Raw genomic sequence first — 23,763 nt, forward strand, 5'->3', positions numbered from 1 at the left:
CTGTGACAGTGTCTGTCTGGGTGTGAGAGTGCATACATAAATTTTTTTGTGGGTGTGTCAGAGTCTGTGCGGGTAAATGAGTTGGTGTATGAGGCTGTCAGTGGGTCTTTGAGTGGGTGCGTGAGGGTCTGACTGGGGCTGTGTGTGTGTGCATGAGGCTCTGAGTGGGTCTGTGAGTGGGTGCATGAGTTTCTGAGTGGGACTGTGAGTGGGTGCGTAAGGGTCTGAGTGCATATGTGAGTGGGAGAAATTGACTGAAAGAGAAACAGAGTGAGAGAAACAGAGAGGGAGCGCAAAATTTTTTTTTAGGCTTTGATGTATGATATACTTAGAATTAGACATTTCTGTACAATTTAAAATAAAATGTATCTTATCATTTTTAAAAATGTAAATATTTTGCACTTTTAAAAAAAGGGACTTAAACCCTGAGTGCTCAGTGTGAGCTATCGCTTTCTTGATTTTGTTCAAGGGATCCCCCGGCCCTTACATATTTATTTATTTAATCTTTTTCAATTTACAAAATGCCCTTTCTCCCACTATCTGGCACCATGGGGAATGCCTGTCCCTGCTTGTTGAATCATTTTATCTCTGTTCCCTGCACACGTGCACAGGACAGAGATGAAAGCTTTGGTTTTTGACAGTGGGACATGCTTGACAGGTCCCACTGTCAAAGAAATGAGGTGTTTACTGTTGCTTGGCTGCAGGCTGCAAAGCTGCAACCAAGCCACAGCAAATAGCTATGTCCCGGGGCTGGGCACCACGGGACATAGCAGGAGACAGCCCTGAGGGCCATCAGTGGCTCCGTGAGGGAGGCCACGCGTCCCCCTCCTACAATCGTAGCCCCGGGGAGGTGGTGATCCCATGGCTAAAGTTGGTCCGAAACAGACCCTGGTAATCATTTTTACATACGCGCCGGAAAGGTGGTGATCCCCGGGCCACAGGGGGGGCCATGTGGCCCTGCAAATCAATTAAATTAAATTAAGTTATGGGAGGTGGTGGTCCCCGGGACTGTGGGGGAGGCCACCCGCCTCTCCCACACAATTGACGCATTTTACTCCGGGGGCTGGTGGTCCCAGGGGTGCAGAGGGTGCTGGGTGGCCCCTGCATATTATTACTTTAATGCCCTGGGGAGGTGTTGATCCTCGGAGCAGCAGGGGGCATGCGGCTCCACAGCAAATTAATCATAAGCAACTGGGAGGTGGCGGTCCCTGGGGCAGCCAGAGGGGGCTAGGAGCCCCACTACATTTTTGAGCAAATGACCCTGGGACTTTGCCCACCCGGGGGCTTTATAATAACAAAGCTTTGGTCGTAAAATAAAAATAAAAAATGCTTTTTAACCCTGGGGGGTTCCCTTTGGGACCCCACCACTCGAGTTAAATGGTCAGTGTTCGTACCCCGGTCCCTTTTCTTTATTTTTTACTTTTTTCTGGGGCTCGGCTTCAGCTGAGTTCCAAGATGGCTGACAACACTTCAACGGCTTCTGTTGTTGAAGTGTTGTCAGATCTCAGCAGGAGATCGGGAGGAGTTTTGAATCCTTTGTGTCCTTATATATACAGATTTGTTTTCCCCATAATTTCTAAAAAACTACTGAAAAGAATTACACCAAAACACAACAACATGCTTTCTAGGCCAGGACCTACCTTTCTGCCAAATTTGGTGTAATTCTGTCCAGTAGTTTAGGCATTGTCGCTGTTCAAAATCCCTATGGACAAATGAATGGATAAAACGTGTTTTGCACTCCCCCCTTTTTCTTGGCCCCCCTGGATGGGACACCCCAAATCTTTCCAGACATTGGCTGATGTTACTGGCAATGTTTTTTGGAAAGTTTTGTGAAGATTGATCAAGTGGTGCCAAATATATAGACAAGTAAAAAAACACTTTTTACGTAGAAACTAGGTCCTAAATATAACTACCTAGTGGCGACCAAAGATGGGCACATATAATTTATTGGAAAAACAAAGATTACAGGGACATTGTAAATAGGGTATGAATTTACTTGCACAAAACTATGGAAATTAAGTAGTCATAGTTAGAGGCATTTGAAGTAACTATAACTCGCACCATAAGGTAACTCTACCTCGCGCTCCCACCATGCATAGTATTTTCTTCCATAATTTAACTGCTAATTTTTAATTTATATTTTTAATGATGTTATAGAAGTTGTCATGAGTGCTGTAATATCTGGGGTAATTAGCAATGCATGGCGAGGACATGAATTATAGTTACCTTAGGGCACGATTTATTGTTACTTCCAATAACTCTAACTATAACTGCAGAATTTCTATGGTTTTATGCAAGTAAGTTCAGAACCTAACTGTAATATCCATGTAACCTTTGTTTTTTTAGTGAGTTACTATGGCCTGCAGCTAGTCCCTACAGCCAACCCCCCTAACCACTCAACCCCATACTGTGAAAGGCCATTGGCCATGTGCAGTGGGAGTTGGATGCAGGTCTACGTGGCCCACCGTCTCCAGCTAATTTCAGCCCCCGGGACCCTATCTCTGAAGGCCTGGCCTTCTAAAACCTGTTTTTCATAGGGAGGAGGGGAAGCCTGGGTCCAAGCCCTCATTTGGTTTTGCAGCAATGTGTGACCCGGTGTCCCCAGCGGTATCCCAGTCAGTGGCATCCCAGGGGAGTAAGTCACTGTCACTCCTGTGTGTCTCAAACATCGTCTCCAACAAGGGAGGGCTACCGGGTCTACCGTCAGCATGATGTTCTGTTTAGGCAGGGCAATCCTAGCGCTGAGCATGCCAGCCAAAAGGAGGTCAGTTTTTATTTCACCGTGAGATGTGGACAGGTCTAGCTGGTGCGTACCTGCCAGCCACTTAACCACCCACTGGAGTTGGCATGATAAATAATATAATTCAAAATCTGGGACTGCTAACCTGCCCTCCCCAGTGGGATGACGAAGAGTGGAGAGAGATGTCCGTTGTCAAACCCCCCTCCCATAAGAGCTCTCTAAGGAGCACATTCAGGTCCCTAAACCAGGTCGTCGGTATTGTCACCAGGAGGTTGGTGAAGTAATACAGTGGGCGAGGTAACAAAATCATTTGGACAATGCCACTCGGTCATCATTGAGAGTTTAAGGGAGCGCCAAAACGCCACACATGGCCTTGAGGATCGGAGTGCTGCACCTAGATTCCTGTCGCGAAGGTCACGTAGATCATGGAACACCTTTATGCCCAGATATTTGAAAGTACAGGGGGACCAAGGAAAGTCAACAGGACAGGAGGAGGGATGCTCCGTGCCCACAGTCAGTGAGAAGAAGTATGTCTTTCTCCTGTTTACTCCCTCAAGCAAGGTGAACACCCAGGGAACTCCTGTTGTGCCATCCCGTAGGTAAATCAGTAGGTTGTCTGCATAAAGCGATATGACATGCTCCACACTGCCCCATGGCACTCCTCTGCCACACCCCTCCACTCGGAACTGTGCTGCAAGGGGCTCGATTGCAAGAGCGAACAGCAAAGGTGAAAGAGGGCAACCCTGTCTGCTGCCTCGGAATATGGGATAAGTGGCCAACACCACCCCGCCTGTCCGCACCCTCGCCTCTGGGAGACAATACAGCAGTTCAACCCATCGTATCCATTTCTCTCCCAGACCCATTTGGGTCATTACTGCCCTTAGATAATCCCACCTTACTGAGTCAAATGCTTTCTCAAGGTCCACTGAGAGAAGCACAGTACCAGGATACCTCTCTTTGTGTGGCATGTGTAGAACTGTAAATAGTCCTCTAAGGTTCAGGGAGATGTTACGCTCAGGTATAAAACCGTTCTGGTCCTCTTGTATGAGGTGGGGAAGATGTTGTAACAGCCTATTAGCCAGGGCTTTGCTTAGAATCTTAAAGTCACAGTTCAGCATGGACAGGGGTCTCAAATCAGTCACTGACGCTTCATGTGTTTTGGTCTTGGGCAGAGGGACCACCAATGCCTCTCACAGCGTCTCAGGCAGTGTGCCTCTGTCGTAGGCCTCAGTATATAGGTCAACCAGTGCAGGAGCAAGAATATCTGCATACTTCTTGTAAAACTCCATAGGGAGTCCATCCGAGCCTGGTGTTTTGCCCGCGGCTAGATGTGCAATAGCAGTCTTCACCTCTTCCAGGGTGAGTGATTCCTCCAGGGGGTCCCTGTCCTCTAGGTTTAAGGTGCCGAGTGGAAGGGACAGTAAGTGATGGCCAGGCGACTGCGGTAGGTCTTCGTCCGGTTGTCGATAGAGGGACGTGTAGCATGATTTAAAGGCGTTGTTTATCTCGGATGGGACATAAACATGGCCCCCATCTTCTCCCCGCACACTCGTGATCGGAGCACCCCACCCCTTCAGGCCGCACCAACCATGCCAGCAGCCTGCCTGACTTACCCTCCTCTGCTTGTATGCACATCAAGTGCTTCCGGTAATCATGACACCGTAGACTTTCCAGTGTTTGATTAAATGATTCCTTTGTTTGAAGCAGTCTATGCTGTGCCGTTGGATCCATGCCCTGCTCATTATCCCTGTCATGCAGTTCTTTTTCCAATTGATGAAATTCACGCTCAATGGTACGTCTGATCCCTACCGACTGTCCCAGACAGTGGCGTTGTATCACCACCTTTAGAGTTTCCCACTCTATGCAGCGAGATTCAGTGGATCCCTTATTGATACTAATGTGCTCCATGAGGTGAGATCTGAGGGCCAGATGCAGAAAACTATTTGCGAGTCGCAAACGGCAAAAAATGCCGTTTGCGAGTCGCAAATTCCAGTTTCCAATGCAGAAATGCATTTTGCGAGTCGGGACCGACTCGCAAAATGCATTTCAGAATCGCAAATAGGAAGGGGTGTTCCCTTCCTATTTGCGATTCGGAGTGGTATGCAATACCATTTGCGACCGCATATGCGGTCGCAAATGGTGTCGCAGTTACCATCCACTTCAAGTGGATGGTAACCCACTCGCAAATTGGAAGGTGTCCCCCTTCCCCTTTGTGAATGGACCACAAACTAAAGGTTTCGTTTTTTTTTTTAAGTGCAGCACGTTTTCCTTTAAGGAAAACGGGCTACACTTAAAAAAAAAAAAAACTGCTTTATTTAAAAGCAGTCACGAACATGGAGGTCTGCTGACTACAGCAGGCCTCCATGTTTGCGAGTGCCCATAGTCGGTATGGGGCCGCAATTTGCGACCCACCTCATTAATATTAATTTTCAAGTCGCAATTTCCAAATTTGCTACATCTGGCCCTAAGTCCCTCTCTATATATTGGGTCCTCCAGGGCCATCGGTTGAAGCCTCCATGATGGAACGGGACCCGCCAGGTGAGAAGCAACGGGCCGTGGTCCGATAGAGTACGACCCAGGTATTCAGAGTAATAGTGCATAGCACCCGATCTATTCTAGTATGTAGCTGGTGGAGTCCTGAATAAAATGAGTAATCCCTATCCTGTGGGTGTTGAACCCGCCAGACGTCCTCCAACTCCCAGTGCGTCATCCAGTCATTCAAGTATTTCGTCATCTTGTGCGCTGTTGCCCCAGGTAAGGGAGGGAGGGAGCTATCTATTACAGTATCCAGTATGCAGTTGAAGTCCCCCCCAATCAAAAAACGCCCACCTGACGACCTGGCCAAACGTCCAGATAAGCCTGCCAGAAGGGAGTCTGTTCCTGGTTAGCAACATATACACAACTTAGCACCACTTGCCTACCTTGCAGTCTGCCCTCTATTATTACTTATTGGTCCAAGCTTATGGCAAGAGGCTCTAATGGGACCCCAGCCCTTACCCACACCAGGGTGCCCCTCGCAAATGCCGAGTACGTGGTGGCAAATATCTGCCCCCTCCATATGTGTCCTAACTTCTCCACTTCCTGGGTAGTGAGGTGTATTTCTTGAAGTAGTGCTATGTGTACCCCCCTTCTCTTTAGGTATGCCAGGATCTTGTGGCATTTAATGAGTGACCCCATCCCCCAGATGTTCCATGTTATCAGCTTGTAGTCCATTACTGGATGGATTCCGGGACAGGGAAAAGCATCCACCTCCATCAGTTATTCCTCATCACTACCTCTTGGCCCCCAGACACCGCTATCAATGTTAATTCCGGATTATCTAACCTCCTGTGTGCACTGAAAATAAGAAACATCAGTCCCCAACTCCCACTCCCCAGGGCAACACCGCAAGAGGCAGTTGTCCAGCATATGCAAAACAAACAGAACAATAACGATGAGTCATATAGGGTTCTCGCCATTCAATCAACTTTGGTCGAAAAGCTAGGTGGGGGTACCGTGGCCGTTGCATGCCCATTGTCAAACACAAGCCCTGAACATGAGATCGGTGCCACCAATTGAAGCTCATCACAAATCATCTGCAGTTTGGGGAGTCACTCTTGGAGCCTCATCAGAGTGATGGGAATCTGAGTCTGTGGAGTGGGTCCGATGATCTGAGTCTCCTCTACTGGCCTTGACAGTTGGTATTACTTGCTGTAGCGACACCACCACCTCCAAGGCAGCCTACCTATCCAGTGCTTTTTGTGCTGGGGTCGGTCTTGCTCCCGGGCGGGATCTGTTCTGCTGTCTCCTCACTCTCCTGTCTCCCTGCTGAAACAACAATCCCATTGAGGTGCTGGGGTCCTTCCCTGCCTTGTGCGCCTCCAGCCACTCCCAGGCTTCCTCAGGGGTTTGAAAGAAGGTAGTGTGGCCCTCCAGGATCACCCTCATCCTGGCTGGGAATAGAAGCTAGTTTTGGATGCCTGCATCCTGCATTGCCCTCTTCACCGTAGCGTAGGAGGCCTGGCTGGACTGTACCTCTGCTGTGAAGTCTGGGAAGAGGGCCACTGTTCCATTGTCCACGTGGAAGGGCCCAGCTCCTCTGGCTCGCTGCAATAAGATGCCCCTATCTCTGTAGTGCTTCAGTTTAGCCACCACTGTCCGTGGGGGCCGTCCCGGGGCAATTGGGTTTGACGGCACCTGGTGAGCTCTCTCCAAAGCAAAGAAGGAGGTAAGTAGTCCAGGGGCAACCTCCTGCCTCAGCCATTTTTCTAGAAAGGTCACCATATCAGAGCCCTCGACTCCTTCCGGCAGTCCGCACGTTGTTCCTCCGATTCCGGCCTTCGGCATCTTTGGCCCGGCGTTCCAGTCACTGGACACGGTCTGTCAGCTGCATGATGGTGGCCTTAATCTCCTGTTGTGCTGGGGTCAAATCCGTAAGCGCTGTCTCAGTGAGCCGAACCCTATTTGCTAACTTCTGGTGGTCTGCTCTCAGCAGGCCCAGTTCCACTGATACCTGGCCAATTTCCCGCTGGAGTGTAGTTTTGGATTCCTCAATGGCTCCCAGGATCATGTCCAGTGTGTCTTTCAAGGAGTGCAGCACTGGTTCAGCCATGTCTATCTGGGTCCTGTCATCGTCGCGGCACCCCAAGTGACTTTCCCCTGTTACGATTTTTAGTAGGCATGCGGCCAGGCTGGAGATAACTTCAACAGGGGGTTGGTAGTGGCTGCAGTATCCGTTCTCAGGGGCTTCCCGAGATGGGGTCTGACGGCGAAGAGCCTAGTATCAAGAGGTAGTCCACCGCCAGTGGAGATCCACTCCAGGTCGCCGCTCACCCCTCTCTAGTGCGGCCTCCCATGGTATGGGAGCATGGCCACAGTCCAAGGGCAGCAGTGTCCCGAACTAGTTATTGTCTCTATGGGGGTTCACACTACTAGAGTGCAATCCGCAATGACTCACCACTTGTAGTCCCCAGTCGGACTCCTTTCCAGGAGGGTTTGTTTCCAAAATCTGCGTGGCTCAGACTATGTCACCGGTCCCGTCAGCTTACGCCTTCATGCTGTGCTCAACCGGTCTGTGCGTCGGGAGGTGCACTCCCACCAATGCTCGATGTGGCCTGCACCTCATTTGGCCCAGCCCCACTCCACCTTTGGTGAGCTCCGATTCTCCTCGGCCCTTCCTCGCTGCTCGCTGGTTTCCGCTCAGCAGGGCCCCTCCGGCGTCATCCCAAGGGGCCCCAACTCCTGCAGCAGTGTCCCGGCTTCCTACCTTAGCAAGGGTGGTGCTGCTGAGCCCCTGGGCTGCACCGATCCGCGGCGGCCCAGCCGCTCCTCCTTGTGAGCCTGCTGTCGGCTGTAATGCTGAGTCAGCCGCTGCTGAACTCTCCGGTTTCTGGCGTCGCAGCGGTTCACCGCTCGTGGCCCCGATCAACACCAGAGACTCCGCTTTCTTGCCCCCACTTCTCTCCACAACTGAGGGCTGTCACTGACCCCCGCCGGGCCTATGTATCAAGGATAGTTGTCGGGCCTCGACGGAGCGGATCATCTACACATCCACCATTACTGCAGATCAGGCCACCATCGGGGCCCAGTGTTATTATATTTATTTTTGTGAGGGGGGCCATGTGGCCCCACCCCCTGGACCGATCTCAGCCCCAGGGACCCCATTTCCCAGGGCCGAGCCTAAACATTTTTTTTTTGGGGAGGAGGCTGCTCAGACCCCTACCCGTGCCAAACTCAGCGTCCACAGGGCACCCTTTCACCACTGGTGGGGACTGTGGGAGGAGCATTAAGGCCCCCGGTGTCCCAGTTGGCTCCCCGACTTCTGCAGGAGCCAGCATTGCTGTCACAAAGAGGGAGCTGCTAAACATGCAGCTCCCTCTCTGTGAGAGGAATTGTTTCCTCTGTTTCCCTTCCTGCATGTCTCTGGACTGGAATACAGAGGAAACTTCCGCTCCCAGCAAGTGGGAGCTGTTTGACAGCTCTCATTTGCTGGGATGGGAGTGTTTAGTCGGACTTAGCGGGAGCTGTCAAATCTCCCACCAAGTTAGAGCAAACAGCTATGTTCCTGGGGTGGGCACTCCGGGACATAGCAGGAGTTGGCCCAAGGGGTGGCAACTCCAGTGCCATTATTGGATCCACAAGGGGGGGCCGCACAGCCCTCCTCCAGCTTATACAGCCCCAGGGAGGTGTTGGTCCCTCGGGCTCTGGGCGGGCCCCCACTGCATGTAATTAGATGAAAGCCCCTTGGGGAAGTCCCCGGGGCTGCAGGGAGGCTGGGCAGCTCTCTGCAGTTCATCACAGATTGTGCCCCAGGGAGGTGGGAGTCCCTGGGTGTGCGGGAGGGCCGGGCACTCCCCCTGCATTTCATCCGAGATTGCGCCCTGGGGAGGTGGTGACCCCCAGAGCTGCGTGTGGCTGGGTGGCTCCCAGCATTCCATCGCAGATCCTGCCCTGGGGAGGTGGCGGTCCCCAGGACTGCGGGGGGGGCAGGTGGTCCCCCTCTATAATCCATAACTGATTCTGGCCCCGGGGAGTTGAGAATCCCTGAGGCCACAGGATGGCTGGGTGCCCCCCTTGCATTTCATCACAGATTTTGCACCAGGGAGGTGGCAGTCCCTAAGGCTGCAAGGGGACCAGGCGGCCCCCCCTGCATTTTATCACAGGTTGTGCCCCATGGAGGTGGTAGTCCCCGAGGCTGCCGGGGGACCGGGTGGCCCCCGCATTTAATTAACATGAGCCCCAGGGCGGTGGCAGTCCCTGGGGCTGCAGTGGGGCCGAGTGCCCCCCGCATTCAAAATCTGACATGCCCCCATGACCTGGCCCACCACGGGGCTTATTTTAAAGACAGACAGGAGCCCACCCTTGTTTTTTATTTTTTTATTTTCAGTGGATCCACGGATCCTCTGTGTCTCCTGCCAAGCATAAATAAAAAATGTTTTTTTGATATGAAGGTATGGGGGATCTTTCTGGGAACCCAGTTCCAGAGCTAAGGGTCAGGGTGTACCTATTCTGAACCCTTTTCTTTTTTTTTCATCTTTTTTTCTGGGACTCAGCTGAAGCCAAGTCCCAACGTGGCTGCCAACACTTCCCTGTTGAAGTGTTTACAGCCAATCAGATCTCAGCACAAGATCGGGAGGGTTTGCGGAGCTTTCATGTCCCTATGTATACAAGTTATTTTTTTCTTTATTTCTCAAAAACTACTGAACAGATTTACACTAAATAACAGAAAGCTCGCTTTCTGGACCAAGACTGCAGGCCCTTATGATGGCAATCCACACGGTGGGTGAATGGGCAGTGTTCAATCTGTGATTCTGACAAATCAGCTTCCACCAAGTAAGAAAAGAAATGTTATTAGAGTTAGCCTTGCTGCCTGACTAGATATCAAAACAACCACCAAGAAAAACATTAGGAATGGAATAAGGAGTAGTAATAGTAAACAGTTCTGACTACTTTGCCAAACCTTTTTCCAAAAGGAGACAACCTTTGGACATAAGAAGAACATATGAAGAAAGTCTGCATGAGAGGCATGACAACTTCAACAATTATTGTTAGGCAATAGTTTCATTTAAAAAAAAGAACAATGAGTTAAAAACAACCTGCTATAAAAGAAATACATGTTGTGAGTGGAACTGGCAGAACGAGAAGTATAATGGATTGTATGCCATGTTTTCTTCCATAAGGGTATGGTGTAGGAGACTGTAAATCCTGTTCACAAGACATCTCAATTTTAGTCTTATTTCTGTCTGCAGAAAACAACTGCTTATGTATAAAAGAAGCCTTGACCTCAATAGAAAAACCATGGGGAGGAGTGGGAGTGCTGGGTGATTGAGAAGGAAATGAAGAAGGTTCTATAGCTTTTTGTCTGAGAATGTCTAAGAGGGTATCATATTTAGCCCGATAAGAAGAGGGAATGTGAGATCGAGGTTCTAATTTCTAAAGGAGAGAAATTTGATTTTCATGAATGATCTGGGATAGTGATATTAGACCTTTAGTAAAACAGAGGGACCATTTAAGAGACTTATGAGCTATAGTAATACTACAAGGTGGTTGATGCTTAAATATCGCACATCTGAGACGAAGAGCAACAAAGTTCATGTAGAAAACGTAGAGTCATGAGGAGGGTGCCAACCTGGTATGAATACCCAACCACCATGGGTATCGAAATGCACAGAACACAGAAGGATGTCAAAATGCCTCCTGTGTTACGTGCTGTAAATACAAAGTGAAGACAAGACAAAACCAGGGCACTCCGAGTAATAAGTCCACGATGAAGAAAAATGTCGCCTCTATTCTACTGCGATACTACGCACACGCCGTTATTTTCATTCCTCCTTGCCTCTCGGGACCGGTGAGAGGTCAGGTATGGGCTTATCAGGGCCCTGACACGTACCATCCCTTTAGTTTTGGATGCCTTAGATCTATGCAGTCCTTATACCTTCAAGGACCGTCGCTTTCCTGCGCAATAAGGGACAACTTTGGACACATTTGTTTTCAACCATCTTTATGCCTTGAAAAAGTCAGAGTGGACGAAATACATGTTGGCTGTCTCTGAACATTGTTGTGATTTTTCTCAAACATGAGGAAATGGCTGTCCCTAAACATTGATTTGGTATTTCCCAATATAAGGAAATAAAGAAATCTGCATTTTTCTTCATTGTGGACTTATTACTCTGAGTGCCCCCTTTTTGTCTTGTTTTCACTGAGCTATAGCAATATTGGGTTTATACCAAATAGGAATTAAAAGCAACAATTGAGAATGAGTATAAATCTGGGAAATAAGTTTATTAACAATGTTGCTACAATGTGTCAATAGAGGAGAAAACATTGATCTAGGTTTCTGAGCCATAATAGAGAACTGAAGAAAAGAAAAAAGGAGAAATTAGCAAAAGTTCAAGAGATCTCCAAAGTGGAAGGGAGGTGGAAGGTGAATTACCTAATGAAGACCAAATCTGTCTAAGGGTGAAAGCGGAATGATATTCAGCAAAATTAGGGAAATTGACTTCCCAGATGTTTTGAAATTTTTAAGATGATAACTGGAGACAGCAGAATAGCAAGATAAAAGCTGAAGAAATTCAGGAATGGAAGCATGACGATTGGAAATATAGGGTAAAATATAGTCGGCATATGCAGTGAATTTAACTTTAAGTTAATTAAAAGTGTATCCCGTGAAAGTCTGAGATCTTCTAATAGATTCTAAAAAAGGATCCAAAGCAATGATAAAAAGTAATGGTGAGAAGGGGCAGTCCTGTCTTGCTCCTCTGGTAAGGAGAAAATATTGTGACTGTAAACGATTAGTGAAAACTGATGTGGAAGGAGAGGTGTAAAGAATTTTAACATATTGAAGACATGTGGGTCCGAACCCATGCCATTTAAGGGCTCCCAACATAAAAAAACAGTTAACACAATTGAATTGCTTTTCAGCATCCAAAGAAACTGCAGCTAAGGGAGTTTTACAATTGGAGGAACTGTTTATAATATTTAAAAAAGTGACAGAATTATCAGAAATGTTCTGGTCTTTGACAAATCCGGATTGTTCAGTACCAACAAAAGAGGGGATAAGATCATTGGCACGAAGTACAATTTGCAATAACCAGGGACATTGGCCTAAACATTTTGCAGTCTGCCAAGTCCTATTCTTTTTTTGGAATTAAACAAATCATAGCTTCAGAAAAAGAGCCAAACATGGTATCAGAAATTAAAAAGTGCTGGATGAGGGTATGAAGTTTAGGGATCAGAAGATGAAAGAATTTGGAATAGAATTAAATTGTAAAAATGTCAAGTCCTGGAGCTTTATCCTTTGGAAGTTTGGAGATGGCTGAGCGAATCTCTGCTAAAGAGATGTCCGCCTCAAGTGAGGAAAAATCAATCTGTGGAGTTTGAAGTTTAGGAATAGTACTGAAAAATGAATCAAGGGAATCTTGAGTAGGAGGAGTGTCTTTGGTTTAGAGACTGGAATTGAACTCAGGAAAACAATTAAAAATGTCCTAATCTTTAAATAATTGTTTACCAGAGGAATCACAAATAACTTCTAATTTGGATTTTTTTTTATAACTTCAGTCAGCTTGCTAATTGGAACCACCATAATTTTTTCCGTTCATTTTTGAAAGATCATTACAAGCGTTATCTATGTACATTTTATTTAAAATTAAGCTTAGCTTGAATTAGTTGGTCTAGGATGTTTTTATGAGATGATGAATAATATTCATGTTCTAATTTTTTCATATGTTGCAAGAGATGAGATGATTCCTTGGTGGCAACTCTTTTCTTTTGGGAAACATGATTAATAATGTGACCCCATGCAGAGGCTTTAAAAGAATCCCAAACATGGTGGAACTTGACATCAGAAGTGGTATTATTGTGTAAGAATTCAGAAATAAACTGCTCAAAATCTGAGACAAATTGTTGATCTTGCAACAACCAATTGTTAAAGTGACATATACAGGAACACGTAGGGGAATGAGACGGCTACAACTCTGTTATCACTGGAGCGTGATCAGAAATCAGGATGGGTCGTAATTCAGCATGTAATAGTTGTTGTGTGATGTTTCTGTCAAGGAAAATATATTCTATTCTAGAAGACTAATGGTGAGTGGGGGAAAGAATATTCTAAAAGATCTGGGTTATAAAGACGCCAAGCATCAGCAAGACCTCTAGTGGAAATTGTTCTGTGAAAGGCTTTTTGCATATTATTTGGGATATATTTTTAATCGGATTCTCTGTCTAAAAATGGATCAAACAACTGATTACAATCACCTCCTAAAAAAAGGTTGACATTGTTGAGAGATAACAACCTGGTAGAGAGTGAATCCCAGAATTGTACATCCACCCGGTTAGGTCCATAGACCTTAATAAAAGAACAAGGACAATCATTAATAGTAACATCTAAGTGGAAGTATCTACCATCCACATCAGTTTGCTTTTGTAAAACATTAAAGGATAGACTTTTATGAAATAATATAGTCACACCATTATTATGAGAGACAGCTGGAGAACAGTAAACAGAATCAACCTAACCTTTTTTAAGCACGTAAATGTATTTTTCAAGATGATGGGTCTCCTGCAACAAAGCTACATGACAAGAGGATTTCAAAAGGTGTGTAAGAACTCTCTGTCTTTTAATGGGACTTCGGAGACCTTTGACATTCTATGAAATAATTCTAAGTCTATTCATAAAACAAAAGTTGTAAAACTTGATACATAACATCAACCTCATGAAAAACATAGAAAATACTGAAGAAAAATCGAATGCAAACCACTATGCCAAAAATAGAAATAAGATATGTGATTAAAAATAGAGAAATAAAGAAACAAAGTGGGGAAATAAAAAAAAACAGGAAACAAGCAAAAGAAGGCACACAAGAAATAGAAAAGAGAAATTAGATTAGAACACAGTCCAAGAACCATAAAATGGGAAGAAAAGGGAAAAGCAGTAAGGAAAGAGGAAAAGGGAAAGAGAAATGAGTCCATAGAAAACCCAAAAGATCAGAAACCAGAAAAGTATAGCCGAGGGTCCAAGGGACCCGAGCCAGAAGGGAATAATCAAAAAGAAAAGATAAACTGAAGAGAAAGTGTAGAGGAATGTCATAGAAGAAGAAACAGCCGGTCAGGGAATATAGAAATAAGATAAAGAAGTAAATGACTGGAGTAGAGTAAAAATAGAAGAATAGAGGGAGGGGGACAGGAGCAGAGAGCAACAATAAAGACATGTAAGACCTATGTATTAAACTATGCAACAAACTTACCCATCTAAATGGACGCTTCGGAAAAATGGTCCCATAAAAGGAAACTAGACAACATCTGAACAATAAACAAATGGAAGACGCCAATATAGACAGACCTAGGAAGGAAAAAAGGGAGAAAGCAATGGTGAAAAGGGAGAAGGGAACAGTAAGACAATAAGAGAGCAGAGAGCAAGAAACAATGGAGTTCAAAGTATAACTTCAAGATCCACCAGTGTCCATGGCTTCTCTTTTGTGATGATAGATGAATTCCATAACTTGTGCTGGAGAGTCGAAGGATGTGGTCCTGTCCTTATAAGTGACCTTGAAGGTGTGTGGGTACAGAAGACCATACCTAGCACCCATATCATGTAAAAATGGATGGAGACCCAAGAATTCTTTGCGGTAAGCAGCAGTGACCGTCCGACATCCTGTGAGAGAAAAATCTTGTGGCCAGACCAGATCATTTGTTTTGTTGCTTACAGACAGAGAGGATTTGCATGAGGTCTGTGTACTGAAGAAAAAAGCTGATGATTCCTCTGGGCTTGGAACTGGAGCTGGCACCAGCAGTTTTTGGTCCAAGACGATGGGCTATTTGGATATTAAGAAAAGAACTGCTAGTGAGACCCACTATCTTGGATAAGTTAGAGTGAAGAAAAGCAATCATGTTGCCTCCTTCTGTCCCTTCCTGTATTCTGTAAAGTCAAAGAATATTTTGCTGGTTACGATTTTCTAATTCTTCGGTGTGTCATTTGAGAACATTGATTTCCTTGGCCATACTAACTACTTTAGAAGAAATGTCTTGAAATTCTGTACAGTGAAGTTCGAGGTCTGAAACCCTAGCTTCAAGGGATGACCATTTGTCATCAAGACGTTGAAGCGTAATGGTGTTGTCTAACATTAAAAGGTTTTAGCATTCAGAATTCATCGATCATATCCTGCATGTATATTTGGGTCCTTTTTAGGTCTATTGCTGCCACCACTAACTTTCTCCTTGCAGTTGGCAGAAGAAATGCTATTGAGAGAACCATTTTTCATGAATGTGTTGACACCCTCTGTCATCCTGAAGGAGTACTGAATGATGGAAATAACTAGCCTTCCCATGAGGAAATTGGTAGACTGAAACCAAGAGTCCAAGAGTAGCCAGTAGAATGTATATATATAAATAGGTATATACATATATGAATTACACCTTCTACTCACAGAAGAGCAAGTTGTGCTCACAAAATAGCACTCCTATTCACTGTCAAGTAGGCAAATCTGACATGTTGCACACATCACCAGCTAGTTCCCAGGAAAAATGACTGACAAAGTAATAAAGCTGCAATTGGCTACCAGTGATTAGCACATATACATTCTGGTTGGTAATGTCAAGTTGGGAAGTGGTACATTGTATGTTGGACCAAAAAGTCTCAAGCAGACCCATTCAAATTTTGCACAAAGTGGAAGTGAAGTAAAGCCTTAGAAAAGAAGAGATGAAATTCATATTGGTAAAAGAATGTCTTTTAAAGTGAAATTAAAAATATTTTTGAAAGTGGATCTCAAGTCCGTAGTGAGTCTGTAGAGAGAATGAGGAGGGAGCAAACTGGGAACATAGCAGCACTCACATTCCTGTCAGCATGCTTTTGAGCGGGAAAAGCTCCGACCTTGCTGGTCTGCTGAGAAGGAAAAAAGCAGCAGACTACGGGATGACGGGCTCTTTAAGCAAGCAAAAACACTCACGGCCCAAGTCCCCCCGCCTTCAGAAATCAACCACCACCATGTAAAGGGGCAGGTATCAGCTCCGGACAGAGAACTTCACTAAAGTCCGGACTGGGGAGCGGGAGCTCTGTTAATCAGTGGCCATCTTGTGTGCGACCAACTGTGCGCCTCCAGTTCTCAGATGTCTTGAATGGCAAGGTTGGCATATTTGCCAAAATAACCACAAGGGGACAATCAGCAGGTGACAAATGAGGGCCCAGATTCTCAAAGGTGTCACGGAATGCAGCGCAGCAGCCAAAAATGCTGCTCTGTGTTGTGTGACAGGGAGCGAGAAGGAGAGTGCCTTATTCACAGAGATATGGTTCTCTCCTTCTCTCTCCCTAGCTCCGGTGCTGATTTCAGCTGCTGCTAGCCAGGCACACACCTTAGCGCCATAGTTTAGGGTTCGTACCTTAGTCTTCCACACGTTTTGTACAGAAGAGTACCCTTCCGTGACACAATACTATGGCTAGACAACTGAAAACCTTTTCCTACATTGTATGTGTGCTGTACAGTGCAGCACACATGCAAAGTCGGAAAAGAAAGGAAAACTGAAAACTTTTCTCCTTTTAATGCTTGCTTTTCAGCAGCGTTAATTTTTGGCGCTAAACCCTGTCTACTAATGTTAGTAGTTAGGAGTTAGCATCAATAAGCATGGATGGTTGCATGGGAACGCCCTTGTACCACCCATGTAATGCCCCCTTGACGCAAAGTAATGAAAAGCAGCTTTTCACTCTGCTTTGCGTTACTTTTGGGTACTTTCCAGTGCGAAAGTGAATCAGGAAAAAAACATTTTGTGCTGGTTAGCGTCACCTAGTGCAAAACGTTTGAGAATATCCCCCTAAGAATCTTAGAAGCATTCCCACGCTAATCTGAGATAGACCCTTTTGTTGGCTTAAGGTTACAGCTGGTCTGATGAGTATGTGCACAGGGAATACTGAAAGTCTGATGTGTCTCAATAGGTGTAAGGATAATTGTGAACAAAATGTTAGTATTCAGGCCAACTTCGGAGCTAGCAGAATATGCCCTCAGCTCAGTGGTTTGCACATTAGATGGGGCAAAGCGTGAGGAATATGTGTTGGAATCAGAGGTGAAACTTTCGCTACAGTGGACACCTGCTCTCTACCCAAATTCAAAGACCTAAAGTGAAATGTATTCAAAGGGAAAGGTTGCAAAATTGTGTCACTTAAAACTTTATCTTCGCGCTTCTCAGTGTTGTTAAGCTGCTCAAGAAGGCGTGAAACATTTTTTTTTTCACCATCGCACCAAAGTTCAGGAAAAAGTCCTCTGTGATAGACAGTTGTGAAAAATGGTCAGCAGCAGTTACCAGGGTTGTATTAACACCTTTATCACATTTATCAATAAGAATAGCTGCTTTCCTTTTATGTTCTGCAGTTGGACCTGGCTGAGTGGGGGGACTAGTAAAAATAGAGTCAGGAATCGGAGAGCCAACAGATTTCAGTGTAGGTAGTTTATGATCTCTAGTACATTGTTCGAGTAAACTGTCATCAACATTCTGTTACTTCAGTCTCTTTAGTTAGCACCCCGACAGCCCTTTCTAGGAAGCAATTGATTGGACAACCTTTGGCTTGAATAGTGGAGTTAGATGACTTCAAAGAAGGGTAGCAGAAATCTGAATCTTCCCTGCTCTGACGGGCTCACTTTGGGAAAACTTGCCATGCTATGAACACTATGGTTCATCCTCCTACACACAAAGGGACATGGGCTTCGCGGTCCTACCCTTGGTAGCAAATCGACTATGGAATATGGAGTATTCACCGCAGAACAAATGTTTAAAAATGATAAAGAAACTCGTGATGTGCATCCACCTTAATTCTTTAGTGTCTCAAACTGGACGTTCAAAGTAAGATCAAGGTAAATACGTTTAGAGTAATTTGCAATGTAAGTCAGTGCAAATTCCTGATACACATAATAGTTCAATGTGTGGGCACTCTCTGTAAATGCAAGTAATATGTCACCTTGAGGACCGCTGCCACACAAATCAAACAAGTCAATCAAATCCGGGAGACATTGAACCAGTGGCGGCTGGCAGCTTTAGGAGGGAGGTGGTGGGTGGGAAGCACACATACACAAACACACACACACACACTCATTCTTTCACATACAGACATGCACGTACGCACGCACATCCATTAACAACACTCATAACGTTCAAACTTGCACGCACGCACCAAACATTCATTTTAAAAGTTCACACAAACTCATTCTTTCAGACACATTCGCACGCACATCCATTAACACTCATACCATTCAAACATGCACACGCGCACCTAACAATAATTTTAAAACATCACACACTCATTCTTTCACACACGCACATCCATTAACACTCATAACATTCAAACATGCACGCACTCACCAAACATTCATTTTTAAAAGATCACACACACTAATTCTTTCACACACACATGCACGCACATCCATTAACAACACTCATAACATTCAAACATGCATGCACGCACCAAATGTTCATTTTAAAACATCACACACACACACACACACACTTACCTTCAGCCTCGAGGTCCCAGGAGGGTTGGGACGGATGCCTTCCCTCATTGGCTGACCTTAGGTCAGCCAATGAGGGAAGGCATCGGTCCCAGCCTCGTCACAGAGTGGGATGTGGTCAGTGAGACTGCTGACTCCATCCCACTCTGTGACGAAGTGTCACTGATTGGCTCTCACCCTGAGTGCTTCGGGGCTTAAACCTGAAGCACCCAGGTCGAAGTCAATGGGTGACGCTTTCCTCGTCACCCAGGGGAGGGCCTCGAGGCACCTTTGCTGAGCCGAGGAGGTCATGCCCATAGGAGCTGTGACCTCCTCAGCCCAGCAAAGTTCAGCTCAGGCAGCCAGGAGTCTGCGCAAATCGCGCATGTCTCACTCCAGGCTGTCTGAGTTGAAAATGAAGAGTGTCTCTCAGGCTGACCTTTGTTCAGCCTGACAGACACTCTTCATGGGGGGCAAAAAGGGGGGCTTGGCCCCTCCGCCCTAAAGGACGGGCCACGCCTGCATTGAACCACTTACTTCCTCTCCAAGAAACACCCGAGGGCTGCCACCACCAGCACCAGGTTTCTGATGATCTGTTGGTGAAAAGACAGCCACCGAGAGCTTTTGAATTTCCCCCAGTTCAGGCAATGCTAAACAGTGCGAAGTGCTGCAAGCACCCTCAGAACCAATGATGAGAACACACTACCACTCCTCTGCTGCACTCTACCTACCCAACTCCCTGAGCGAGGTGAACCCAGTAGTGGTGGCAGTCGTCCACTACAGGGGGAACATGGTGGCCGTCTGATGATGGCCGGTGATCAGCCCTGAGGAAGCAGTGTAACGGAACGACCATACCTGACCTATGGCTGAAGATCTGAGTGAGACTAGATGGGAAGAATGACAGCTCATAGTATTTAACAAGATAAAAGGGGCACCCTGTATTCCAATTGAACAAAGGTAATGAAGGCCATATGTACAACAATGTTTTAAAGGAAATCACTCAAAAACTTTCAATACATTTGCAGGGATTAACCTATTCAATGACCCTGCTATCACAGTACATGTTTTTAAAAATTCTTAAATGTAATGATTCTGTACCTTACATGACTAAAGAGACAATTCCAATATGTGAAAATGTGCCACAGGTGACAGTGCAGTGGGAGTGAAAATGAGTGAGCAACGTGCAAATATAACCAAGAAATGCCTTAACAATAAGACATCAATTTCCAAATAGAACCCAAGGGAAACTTCAATTGGGTAGGTTTCTCAAAAGTCGGACAATAAATGCAAATATGGTTAAGAATGAAAAGTAAATGTTTCAAAACCTTAACATGATTTAACTGGGTCTTCTTTAGGACAGAATTGTAGCAACCTAGAAAGAGATATAGGAAACGGGATGTATATCATGGACAAAAAAGCTTTCTCTTCTACTTGATCCTGTTGGCCAGTAGGGAGAGCTGTCTGAAGGTAACCCCATCCATATTGTGCATTTGAATGAAGGCTGCGGAGTATGTAAATTAGATGTGAACTGTCATAAAAGCAGAAATCTGAAATGGCTTTGTTCAAACTACAGTGCATGGCAAAAACAAACCCTTTATTTATTTGTCCTGTGATTATGCCCGATTTGCAAACATGATGTGGGTGTAAGGGGTCCCCTTACAGTAGTGCCCTCAGATGGTAAATAGGCACCATTCAAGCTGTGTCCCATTGTATCTGATGGCAAATGAGAACAAATGAGGACAAAGCAGTTCTCCACCACAATGCTGGAAAAAGGAGGCTAGGCCAGGCGAGCCGCATGCACAACTTCAGCCAAAGTGGCCCCAGAGATGGCCCCAGCAACTACAGTGTACAACTGTAGGGGCAGAACAGCTGAGAGAAGCAATGAAATAGTAAGCAGAAGAGGCCAACAACCAACTGGAGCCCCACAGTGATGGAGCGATAAAGCACCAAAAATGTCAGGTCTGAGGACTATGAAGGTCCGGGGCCGTTGTCGGACTGTAACAAAGCGAGAACAAAACAGCACCATGGTGAGCACTTCGGCATCTGAAAAAGATGAAATGAGATTGGAAGCTGTAAAGCAGAAATGTGTCTTGTGCGTCTTGTACATCCTGTACAGCCTGTGTGTGGACACAAGCATGGTGAAGAACATCAAGGAAGGAGTATTAATTCACCAATATGCAGTGGAGTAGCTTAAGGGGTTTGGGGTGTTATATCCCCCTAATTAATGTATTTCTAATACATAGTTGGGTACAAGTGCTTTCAGTCAGGTATGGTGTGGACTTTTTATATAAGCACACACAAGAATGCACACACACACGCTCTCCCTCTTTGTTTTGAAAGTTCTTGAAATTGTTGGTTATTTTACCAAATACTCTTCTATCTTACACTTAGTAATCCTACCAATATTAATTCTTCTCCCCTTTCACTGCCCCTTAGGCCCCTCTCATGCATCCTGATTGTCCTATAATGTATTTTGACATTTTATATGACAGTGTGATTGTTGGGAAATCTGAAGTGTGTCCCCACCCAGTCTTACTGACCAAGCTACGCCTCTGTCAATATGGCTCCATCTCTTCCTTACCTTTGCTGGAGTGCTGAAGAAGTCTTCTCTCCATCCTGGGTTCAGAAACTGTAAGCACTCATTGAGACACCATTCCGACTTAGAGGTCCACTGAATCTTTGAACTTGATGACGAAGTCAGTAGTTAGGATAAAACAGCCCACAAATCAATAACATAAAACCCAATAAGCAATATTAAACACCATGAAGAATTCAACGCTAAATCAAACTTCAAACTGAATGAAGTTTCAAAGCTTTATTACAATCCCAAAATCAATGTCACATAAATGGTGCGCAAAACGAAATTATAAACATACATGAATATCATAGGCTGACCAAAACGTCTGAAAAGATTCAACTTGCTAAACATCAATACAGTTAGGCACTCCAAAAGAATAATACAAATTAGTGACAACATAATATGCCCATTATTACCAGACTTCAAAGCAGATGATGATGATGACATCAGTACAATATCAAAATACAGTTTAGCAATTCAATTTTAGAATTCAGGTTTCCGAGCTGGGCCATTCCTTACACTAACCAGAATTGTTACTTGCATGTGTGGGAACAGGCTAACACATGCGGGCAAAAGCAAAAAAAAAAGAAGGCAAAATAATTTGGAAAACACCTAAGTAGGGTAACAAACTATAAAAATATGCCAGTGTTAGTTACTACCGGAAAAACGGAATACAAAAAAGCACATTTAATTATACCTCTCCTCATAGTACAGCAGTAGGTGTTGGTTCATCGCGCGGAACAGTAACCTATTCTTCTGAAGTCAGTCAGCAGCATCGGGACAGTGCAGAACACGAGCTGCACATAGGACAGACCAGCAGTTCATTATTAGTTGGCCTTATTAGTACTAAACCACAAAAGAGAATAGAGCAGTTACAACTATGATAAGAAAACCCATCAGGAAACTCAGGATGGAAAATGAGAATGCAGACTTAAGCAGATAATAACTGTCTCTAAGAGAGTTCAGAAAGGAACTGACATCAAGCAGGTTCTGAAGGGGACTGACGTCAGGCAGGTTCAAGAAGGGACTGAATTCTGTTCCAAAGTTATTCACTAATTAAAATAGCCAAAATCCATTCACTTGGTCCTTCCAGTGGGCACACTCTGGGCATTGATTTCAGCATCCAATCATTTTGGATGGCACTAGCAATTTCTGATATATGCAGAACAGTTGACAGCAAATGTCCATCGTTTTTTCTATAACTTCACATAATTCCACTAAAATATTGCATTTTCAAATCAAATATGCACACCTAATATTGGAATACATTCACTCTACTACAGATGTTATTATTAACTTTCTTTCTTTTATTTCCTTTTTTTGAATTCTTCATTTTGGATTTCAAAAATCAAAAACAGAAAGTACAGAACACAAGTTTAGCTGAGCAATGTAATGTTGTGGGATGTGGGATAATGCAGAATACATCAGGTACGGTATTCAGGAAATAATCTGACAACCCAGTAGTGGTCTGATTACAGAGGAAGAAAGGCAGTGGATGGAGAGGAAAGGGTTGAAGGAGTTGTGGTGTGGGGTAGACAGGGGAGGAAATAGTGGAGCCATAGTAGTGTGCATGCGGGGTTTAGTGATTCTCTATGGGAGTAAAACGATGGCTGCCCTTATTGAGAAACAAGGTGCAAGGTGCCCTCTGTCATTCTTAACCCAATCCCATATTGCCAATTAGAATGGGGCCCATACTTGCTGATAGGTGTCCAGTTTATCAGTGAGCGTGTAGATGATCTTCTAATAGGACTCTATCCTAAACATCTCTGTGAGCCATTCTGCATGTGTAGGTCTGTGGGAAGAGTACCAAGGTCGTAGGATGCACAGTTTAACCAAGGTTAATGCAGTAACTTTATTTTCATCAAATAGTTGGAATATCACTTTATAGGTCTACTATTTTTCAGGTAACGCAGGGTTTGGAGAAGGTAGTCCTTATTTGATTTGCAGGCCGCATAAGAGCATACATTGTTGCAGTCTATCTAATTCACTCAATACTTCTCTCTAGAATGGTATGATTGTGGTCATACTTCTGACTTATTAGCTGTCAAATTAATCACCAGTTGTAAACCACCTACTCTTAAATTGACCATGCTCCTTTGTCTAATTTTATATATTGTTGAGGGTGTTTAAGCGTTGAAGTTTCATTTTTTATTCTCATGAGGGCTTTTGTTTTTCCTTCATGGAAGATCAAAGACCTCTCCAGTTCTGTTTTTTATGCATCATTTCAACACACTGCTGCATGGTGTGCTGGTCCCTGTTTACAAAGCCTGGAATGTTGACTTCAGGGGTTCATACTAGCGTTTAGATTCTTTCCAAAGCTCCTGCATTTACAGCTTTCTTGGCATTCAATTTGGCTCATTTGGTCTGCCTGGTAAAGCCTAGGGCACTTGTTGAAACATAATAGTTTGGAGTGCAGACTGCTATCAAAGCGTTAGTCTTCAACTCTTCCTCATGGAAGGTTGTTTGCAAGACTCTCAGCATTAGCTGAGTGGTTACAAATTTAT

Source organism: Pleurodeles waltl, chromosome 1_1, assembly GCF_031143425.1.
Source record: "Pleurodeles waltl isolate 20211129_DDA chromosome 1_1, aPleWal1.hap1.20221129, whole genome shotgun sequence".
Taxonomy (NCBI): Eukaryota; Metazoa; Chordata; class Amphibia; order Caudata; family Salamandridae; genus Pleurodeles; species Pleurodeles waltl.